The sequence below is a fragment of the Chenopodium album genome, chromosome 3, assembly GCF_948465745.1.
Source record: "Chenopodium album chromosome 3, dcCheAlbu1.1, whole genome shotgun sequence".
NCBI lineage: Eukaryota > Viridiplantae > Streptophyta > Magnoliopsida > Caryophyllales > Amaranthaceae > Chenopodium > Chenopodium album.
In genome coordinates, this window is record NC_137836.1 from 23,200,931 (window position 1) to 23,209,882 (window position 8,952).

Below are 8,952 nucleotides of genomic sequence, written 5' to 3' on the forward strand. Positions count from 1 at the left end.
TCATTACTTCGAAATAGCTTAGCTTTGACATTACCATTAACCTCCCACTCCTAGTGGTTCAACCCTCGACTTACTCTATGCTTGGTATAGGGGTGTGTTGAGAGATTACAAATTTTGTTTTGACCGAGGGTAGATTAGTTTTCAAAGACCTAGTCTCCGCCCTAGAAAAAAATGGCTCCGTTGCCGGGGATTTGCGTAGATGATTGCTATTGTTGTTGAGTCTATTTCACTAAAATTCGAAAATAGAAAAAGGTTTTTCTCATTTGGCTACATTTGTAGCCATGTTACGTTACTAATATTTTCATTTGAGTTTGTGTGTGCAAGTTAACATGGGAGATATCCCGAGGGTTACATTGAAGGAATTGGGTACTCCAGGTTCATAAAAGTATGAGAGCGGGATTGCTCCATTATTGATCATGGATAGAGACTTTGAAATCAAACCGACAATGATAACTTTGATTGAAAGGCGGCAATATAGTGGAGGAGTGAATGAGAGCCCCCTAAATTATCTTAAGGAATTCGAGAAATATTGCAACACAATTATGGTGAATGGGGTTGCTTAAGAATTCATAAGACTTAAGCTATTTCCTTTCTCTGTAATGGGAAGAGCTCAAGAGTAGCTAGATAAGAAAGTGAAGCATAATTCTTTGAGAACTTGGGATGAATTCACCAAGGAATTCCTTTCCCGTTTCTTTCCTCAAAAGAAAATGGTGGAGGCAAGAACTTTGATTCAAGGTTTCAAGCAAAAATCTAGTGAAAGCCTTTATGAAGCATGAGAGAGATACAAAGAGTATCAACGTGAGTGTCCTCACCATGGGATCCCCACTTACCTAATCATTCAAATTTTTTATGGCGGTTTGAGTCCTCAAGGGAAGGCAAATCTTGATGCCGGAGCTGGAGGCCCAATCATGAATAAGACCAAGGAAGAGGTTGTAGGTATCATTGAGTATGTAGTTAGAAACTACATGGAATGGCAAGATGGTGAGAAGGAGTCGATAAACAAGAGTAGTACTGTAGACACCCATTTGTGTCTCCCCAAAACCAAACCTAGTGATGAGTACCTTTCGCGTCGAATCATAATCGAATGAAGCGAAAGTGTGGAAAGTTTAGTGTTGCGGAGAGTTTTTAATTTCTTTTCTCTTCTCTCTGTCTTTGAAAACTTATTTTAATAAAACAACCAATCCAGTTTGGTTAATAGTGTAGTTGGATGGGGCTTGAGAAGAGCTTTCCAACGATATATTATAAGCCCAATTCCGATGAATATTGAGGAAGTTATGGCCAATTTACTAAACTGGGCCCCGTTTGAGCCTTATGTACGGCCCAATGATCTAGTGGAGGGCCTAATATGATTTATCATTTCTAATGCAATTAGGAATGGTTTTAGTCTTCTAGATTCTTCTAGAAGGTTCTTTTCATTCCTAATTCAATTAGCATTGATAAATTGACTTTTGTTGACTTTTCAGAGTTTTAATTAAAATCAAAAAGGATTTTCGAGGAAAAGATACGATTTTATCCTCCAGTATGGCAAACTTATCTGATTTTCGAAAACGCATCAAAAACAGGCCTGACGCCTGACTCCAGGCATTGGCGCCTGGAACAAGGCTTGGCGCCTGGCGCCAGCCATTGGCGCCTGGCGCCAATTAGCTGGTGCTGGTGCCAGCTCTGTTTTGCGTGCGCTAATCTCGTTTTGCGTGCGCCAAGTGCTTTGTTTTGATATTTTATCTTTTTGGCTGATTTCTCTATAAATAACGTATTAAAAACTCCGTTTTCATTCACCAATTCTCACAAATTCTCATCAACAATCAGTTTTCATTCGCAATCATTAATTCTTTAATTCTCTCATCCATCTTTCTCTTTTCTAAACTTGCTTTTCAAATACAAAATTCCGCATTCACAAGATCTAGAAACACCTAGCCATATTCGAAGTTGCCTTTGCCCTAGACGTGAAAGGTTTAATTTCTGAGGGTTTTATTTGGTCCCAAATCTCTCTTTCAATTATTTAATTTCATTGTTTTGATTATTATTTTCCTTGAAGTTACTAACGTATGTATTTTGTTATTAGAAAGAGGTACGAGGCATCAAAGTAAGTAATTTAATGGTTTTTAATGATGTAGAAATCATATTTAACTTGTTATTATGATATTCCTAGTATCATGTCTAGGGTAATTTTATAGAAGGCGACTCTTTTGCTCTATCTTCTTCCCTTTTGGACGCCACCGTACTTTAGTGTATGATCACAGTGGGGTTCAAGCTAGGGGTTTATCGCTTGAAATTTATTCCCCACAGTTTTTGGCGACTCCACTGGGGAGTATTTCTATTTTAATTCCTGAATTTGTTTCGGCAATGATTTAGAATGAGTGGATGAGACTCGAAACGTTCTAAGTATTTCATGTGCGTAATTTTGATTAACATTATTGTCATATGCACAAAAAAGATCTCATTGGAAAGACCATCCGTAATGAGTTAAAAACATAGGATTTTACAAGTAGGAAATTTGAGAAATATCTTTCACAACTAGGACTGCAATAACACCGCGCGAAACAGGAAAATTTTATCGAGCACAGAAAGCTGCTGAGGCATGTGGGAAGTAGCGCCAGGGGCCAGCATTTTAGTCGTAGCGCCAGACGCCAATATTGGCGCCAGGCGTTACAGTTAAAAGCTGGCGCCAGCAATCAGAGACTGTAGCGCCAGACGCCAGCATTGGCGCCAGGCGCTACAATTAAATCCTGGCGCCAGTCTCTGTTTGCTGGCGCCAATTTCCCCCATTACCGAGCCAGAAATATGCGTTCTAATTTCGACCGGTTATTCGTATTGTTTGCTCGATCCTACTTCCTGATTGAATTTTTTCTCACTTTTTCTGAAACCCATATGTATTCTACATATGGACATAACCCTCTGGGAATTCATGCTCCATCTACCCGATTGAACGCTCCATGCAACAAAGGGTACATCCGAGATGTTGAATTCACCAAACCACGGAAGCGAGTTTTTTCTAAAGCTCGCGGTGTCCCATCCACTCGCGCCAACCCTTCACGGTTAGGCTTTCGCGCGGTGCATCCGGACAATTAACCATGGACCCTCTATTGACTAAACTATATCCCGAACTTTAGAGAACTAGAGCCATGGTTAGGTTGCGAACTTATTGCATCATATTGTGCCTACTTGACTAATTGTGCATTATTTGTTGTGCATACTCTATGTGATTTTTCCTAACCGTTTGTTTGACTTGTGTTAAGAATAAATAAACTGATTAATGACTAAAGGAATTTGTTTAATTAATTAATTAATTAATTTGAGCTAATAAATAAACATAATATCGAGTCATAGTTCCTTTAAGTCAACCCGGATTTTTATTCCCGTATACTGCACAAACGTCAACTTGTTTTGGTCTTAGCTGGAGTTCTAGAAAGAACTACGAGTCGTACAACCTATGGATCTGTAGCCCCGAGTTTTATATTTAATTTGGTGTTGGTTTCATCCAAATCAGAGTCATAGATAAAAAGTTATGACTAAAATGCCACAGTCTGTCCAGTTTAATGCATATACGTGAAGTCTTAACTTAGTCTTTGTTTGAGTCTAGTCACATAGTCTAGCCACATGGTCATGACACGAGTCTTAAAGTACCATCTACATTCACTAGTCTTAGCACACACTTTGAGTACACATCACCATGACCATGTTTTAGGTTCATGCATGAGTCGGTCTTTTCCGTCATTTGAGTTGGGGGGTACATTTTATTCCTAATTCTTCATATCCCTCTATCTAAATCTTCTTTCACATTCTATTCCCATTTTTCTTCACTTCTTCTGTCCATTGCATGTTGAATAAAGTTTGAGCCAAATAATTAACAATGAAAATCCCCAAATTCCTTTTCCACAGTATTTAGTCGAGGAGAGAAGGGCGATTAATCAAGGACAACCTCTTTATTCAAGTCTCACTTTTTGATAAACCAATTCGTCAAAAGAGGAAGGCTAAGAAGATAATGGCAAGTCAAGAAGAAGTCAATGAGCTTAGGAACCAATTGGTTACCGTGATTGAGACACTGAAGCTACTCACACTCAAGATCGATGATCCCGTGAAGCAACAACAAATGAACCTTATGCAAGAAAGTTTGAGCAAGCTATCTAGTGACTACAAATTTCAGGGCATGATTTCACAAGGGGTCTCGCTGGACAAGGAACTTCTTCCACATAAGTTCAACGCCACTGACATCCCAAAATTCAAGGCAACAGATAACCCTTACTTCCATCTAAGAGCTTTCGAAACCATAATGAACATTAAGGGTATCGATAAGAAGGTTTCCCCTCTATGTTCTCACTATCTCTTGAAACTGTTTGCCAACAATGGTACTTCTCCCTCGACAAGGAGAAAACCTCTACCTGGGAATCGATAATAAACGCTTTCGTTGATAGGTACAAGTGCAATATCCAAGTTGAAACCGACCATAGACAACTTGAGATGCTAAGACAAAAAGAGAATGAAGGTTTTACTTCTTTCTTTAATAAGTGGAGAGAAACTTCCGCTAAGATGATTGAGATCCCCACCGAAAAGGAATCTGTGAGGATGTTTATCAAGAATCTCCAAGAGAAGTATTCGAAGCATTTAAAATATAAACACAATCTGAATACTTTCAAGGCCGTTTATGACATCGGAATTGAAATCGAAGATGACCTCGCAAAGCAAAAAGCTACTAACAATAATAACCACGGTGGCTGGAAAGGAAAGAAGAACGACAATCCTTCTTCTTCCGAAAACGCCCACTCTAGTAACAATGTTAGTACCTTTGATCTCAGTAAAGTTTTAGCCATAGATAACCAAGGATCTAAGAAGCAACTAAGGAAAGACTTCACCCCCATTGGGATGAGCTACGATACTGCCTTCGATCGACTCCATGCCAAAGGACTCATTACTCCCATTGGACCTATTCAAGATCCCGCACCTGAAAAAAGATTGCCTAGTTGGAATCCAGAAGAACACTGCAAGTACCATCAAGGTAGGGGTCATGCTACTGAGAGCTGTTGGAAGCTAAAGGAAGCTATCCAACATTTGATTGATAATAACAAGCTTCCCATGCCTCCAGCTAACAAGAATAGCGAGTGATGATAAAGGAAACAACACAAGACAAGAGGCGAGCTTCAACGACAAGATTTCGTGACCTCTTTTTTCTATTTCTTTTTATTTACTCCTTCCCCAATAAGTCTAGCATAGGCACCTTTTCTTTTCTCTTAGATTAATTTTGTAGATTCTCTCTTTTCTTTTTTTTAATAAAAAGAGCATTTATTTCCTTATATATGATCATTTCATTGCATTGCATTAAACCAAAAAAAAAAAAAAAACCATGTCGAACTAAGCACAAGGTATACCAATGATTTGAGGCACCCCTTGTAGCCACATCATATCTCCTTTCACCTATACAATCCTTTCTTCATAAACCACTTTGAGCCTCGTCTAAAGATAGACCCTTCATTTTTTTCAACCTACATCTACCTAACCTTGGGATGGGATGGTGTGTAACTTATGCAATTTTATAGAAGGCTTGAGTAAATTCAAAAGATTAAAATAGAAAAAAATAAGCAAAAGATAAATTAATAAAAGTGTACAAAAGGGCAAGTGTTCCAATGTCTTTGATATGAAAATATCTTCCATAAGAACACGTCTCAGATTGTGTCTCTTATCGAGTGCTCGGTACCGTGCCTGAGAAACATGAATGCCAAGTGAGTGATAGACCGCATGATCGGGATTGCCCATACTTATAAAAATAAAATAAATGCTAAAGCAAAAAAAAAGAGCTAAAAAAGAGTAGAAACTCAAGTATAAAAATACAAAGATTCAAAAGCGAGGTTGCACACCTTGGGGGCTTATCGAGGGTCTTGAGCCTTTATCCCCTTCTTCTATAACCTTTAGCCTAACCATGTTACAACCCTTAAACAGACCTTTTTGAGGTATACACACACTTGTGCGAGGTTCGGCTAGAGCTACGTTCATCCTGATTCCTAACGGATACGTAAGCAACCTCACATCGAGGTGCGGCCGTAATAAACATGCATTCATTTTTAAATTCACACACTTGCACCATGATCATATCAAGGGATCTCCTATGCTCATCCCTTTTCATGTAGAGCTAGACTTGGGGGCTTGATCCTCATATCATTAGCTTACCTAGCCTAAGAGTCACCATCATTTGACTCTTCTTGAAATAATGTTTTTTCCACACACTTAGGCTTTACGGCCTAGCTTTAGTGTCACTTTCACACACCGCACAGATACATGACCAAATATACTTCCCTTAACACACCGCTGAAGCATGCCTTGTCACATCACTCATAATTGTCATTACATCGAAGTATGAAGTGCTTAGCCTCTGTGCCTAAGTTACCCAAATACTTTCAGCATTGAGTCAACCATTGAGATAGTCTAGGATGGATTAATCCTTGCACCTTGAGAGATAGTATCAAACAACATTTGACTAAGCTCATTCAACATGCACCTTCAAAACTTCGATTCTTTTTCGTGTCTTTCTTTTTCGGGAGAAATTCGGTACCCTCCACAAAAATGACGGATATTTTTTGCTTTTCGCATTTTTGAGTCACATTAAGTCAATACAATGCACACACGGGTCACGAGTCACACGTGTCATTTTACTTCGAGTCGAGTCAACCTCGAGTCAGTCAATCACAGAGAGTCAAGTTTATACCTTGAGTCGTGTCAAGTTGATGAGTCAAGCAATGCTAAGCCTTAGGTCAACCCTAAGATAATTAAAAAGATTGGCAAAGTTCTATAGTCAAAATAAATACAGGTGCAGCAGAATATGGAAGATCCTACTCCAATTCCTGGCGCCAGAGATATTACAGCAGCGACAGAGCTCGAAGCCTTTCAGAAAGGTGATTTCGACCTCATACAGCAATTTCGGGTTCCTTGGTACGCTAGTTATCCCCTATGAGCAATTTGACATGATTAAGTAGTCAGTTTGATTACAACCACAATAAGTGACCGACCTGATGAAAGATCGTCTCACTTATCTTAAAGCACCTAAGAACACTAGTAGAAAAAAAGCATTAGGCACCCCCCATATGGCACCGGTTCAGGCTAAACCGGTGCCCAAAACCGGTCCAGAAATGGGCGGGATTTTAGAAGAAGAGAAAAGGCACCGGTTTGGCCTGAACCGGTGCCTAAAATTAAAATGGCACCGGTTTGAACCGGTGCCAATTGAACCGGACCCATTTAAAAAAAAAAAACACGGACTCGCTTACCTCTTCTCCTTCCTCTCTTTCTTCTCTTTCTCTTTCATTCCTTCTTCAATTCCGTCCTTACTGTTTCATTGCTGGGTTTCGAAATTACATCCTTCAATCCTCTTCCTCTCTCTCCTTCCACCACCAGCCGTCACCTTCACCGGCGCCCACCAAGGGTTTCGAAAACCGGCCTAGTTCAATTTGAACTTTCTCTGTTTTCCCTTTCTTTCTCTTTCGAAAATAAATCACCTAGCCGCGCCCTGAGGTTGCTCCACCACCTAGCCGCGCCACCCCCCTGAGGCTCCTCCACCACCGAGCCGCGCCACCAGCCTGAGTGTCCTCCTCCATTTGCCGTGAGTGCTGCTGCGCCTCCTCCATTATGAACTTAGCTGCTGCCCTAATTTTCTCCTCCACCACCTAGCTGCGCCACCACCCCCCTGAGGCTCCTCCACCACCGAGCCGCGCCACCGGCCTGAGGGTCACCACCGAGTCTCCTCCTAGCTGCTGCCCTTAATTGTTCAAGGTTTATTTTTAATTTTTTTTTTACATTATTTTCCAATTATATAATTATATATATTAATTTGTTTTGCATTTTGAACCATTGTTAGTAAATTAAAATTTAGGTTTGAATATAATTTTTCTCAATTTTAGGTTTGAATATAATTGGGAAATTGTGAAAATATTAGAGATTAGTAACCTTGTTTACTCAATTAGTTGGATTTTATTATGTTTTAATGGTTAATTTAATGTGTTTTGGTGGATACTTTTGAAATAATTATAGAAAATATATTAACCTTGGTACTTAATTAAATAGGTGAAATTTGGTATTTTACTTTTAATGGTTAATTTGAAGTTGTTTTGATGGATTATTTTGAATAAGTTAGAGATTAGTTAACTTTGTTATTAAATAAGTTGAATTTTGGAATGTTTAAATGGTTAATATTAAGTTGTTTTGATGGGTATATTTGAATTAATTTGAGATTAGTAACCTTGCTTGTTACTAAAGTAGATGAATTTTGGAATGGGTGAATGGTTACTTTTAAGTTGTTTTGATGGGTAATTTTGAAAAAATTAGAGATTAGTAACCTTGTTAGTTTAGCAATTGTTAGTTCAATGAATGATTTGTTTTAACTTATAAATAAATTAGTGAATTGACATGTTAGTTTAGCAATTGTTAGTTCAATGAATGATGTGTTTTTTTTAACAGATTTGTGAATTAAAGCAAGAGTTTAATTAGCTTGAGGACTACATATTGAGCTCAAGTGGGTAGTTGCTATATTGCAATTGGTATGACTACTAAACTTTACTTAGCTATATTTCTTTCTATTCATCCATTTAATAAAAGTTTATTCATGAAATTGCAACTTGTGTATTGTTTAATTGCAAATAAATACAACAATATATAGAATACTTGAATTGCTTCATCATATGCCTAGATACCCGTTCAAGGCTTTCTCATTAGGAGAAAGTCTTGAATAGTCCCCGGTTGGGACTGTTCTTGAATGTGTACTCTCACTTAGGTGGTGAATGTATGTTTTCTTTTCGATTTTAAGGAACATCTCGGCTTACCATTTCCTCACTATGTTCTCTCGGTACATATGTGGGTAATTAATTATCTACATCGTGTACTTGGAGAACTAGGGGGAAATGCTGCCGGATTTTCCTTAAAATTGGAAAGTTGACATACATTCACTAGTGAGAGTAGACATTCAAGGATGGGTTA

The 8,952-nt window shown here is 38.6% G+C and overlaps 1 non-coding gene across 1 annotated transcript; it reads right to left on the reverse strand.

Moving 5' to 3' along the window:
* Positions 1-714: 714 nt before the first annotated feature.
* LOC145625698 (small nucleolar RNA R71) lies at positions 715-820 on the reverse strand. The gene has a single exon (XR_014110606.1). It is a non-coding gene; the product is annotated as a small nucleolar RNA R71 (small nucleolar RNA).
* Positions 821-8,952: the final 8,132 nt, after the last annotated feature.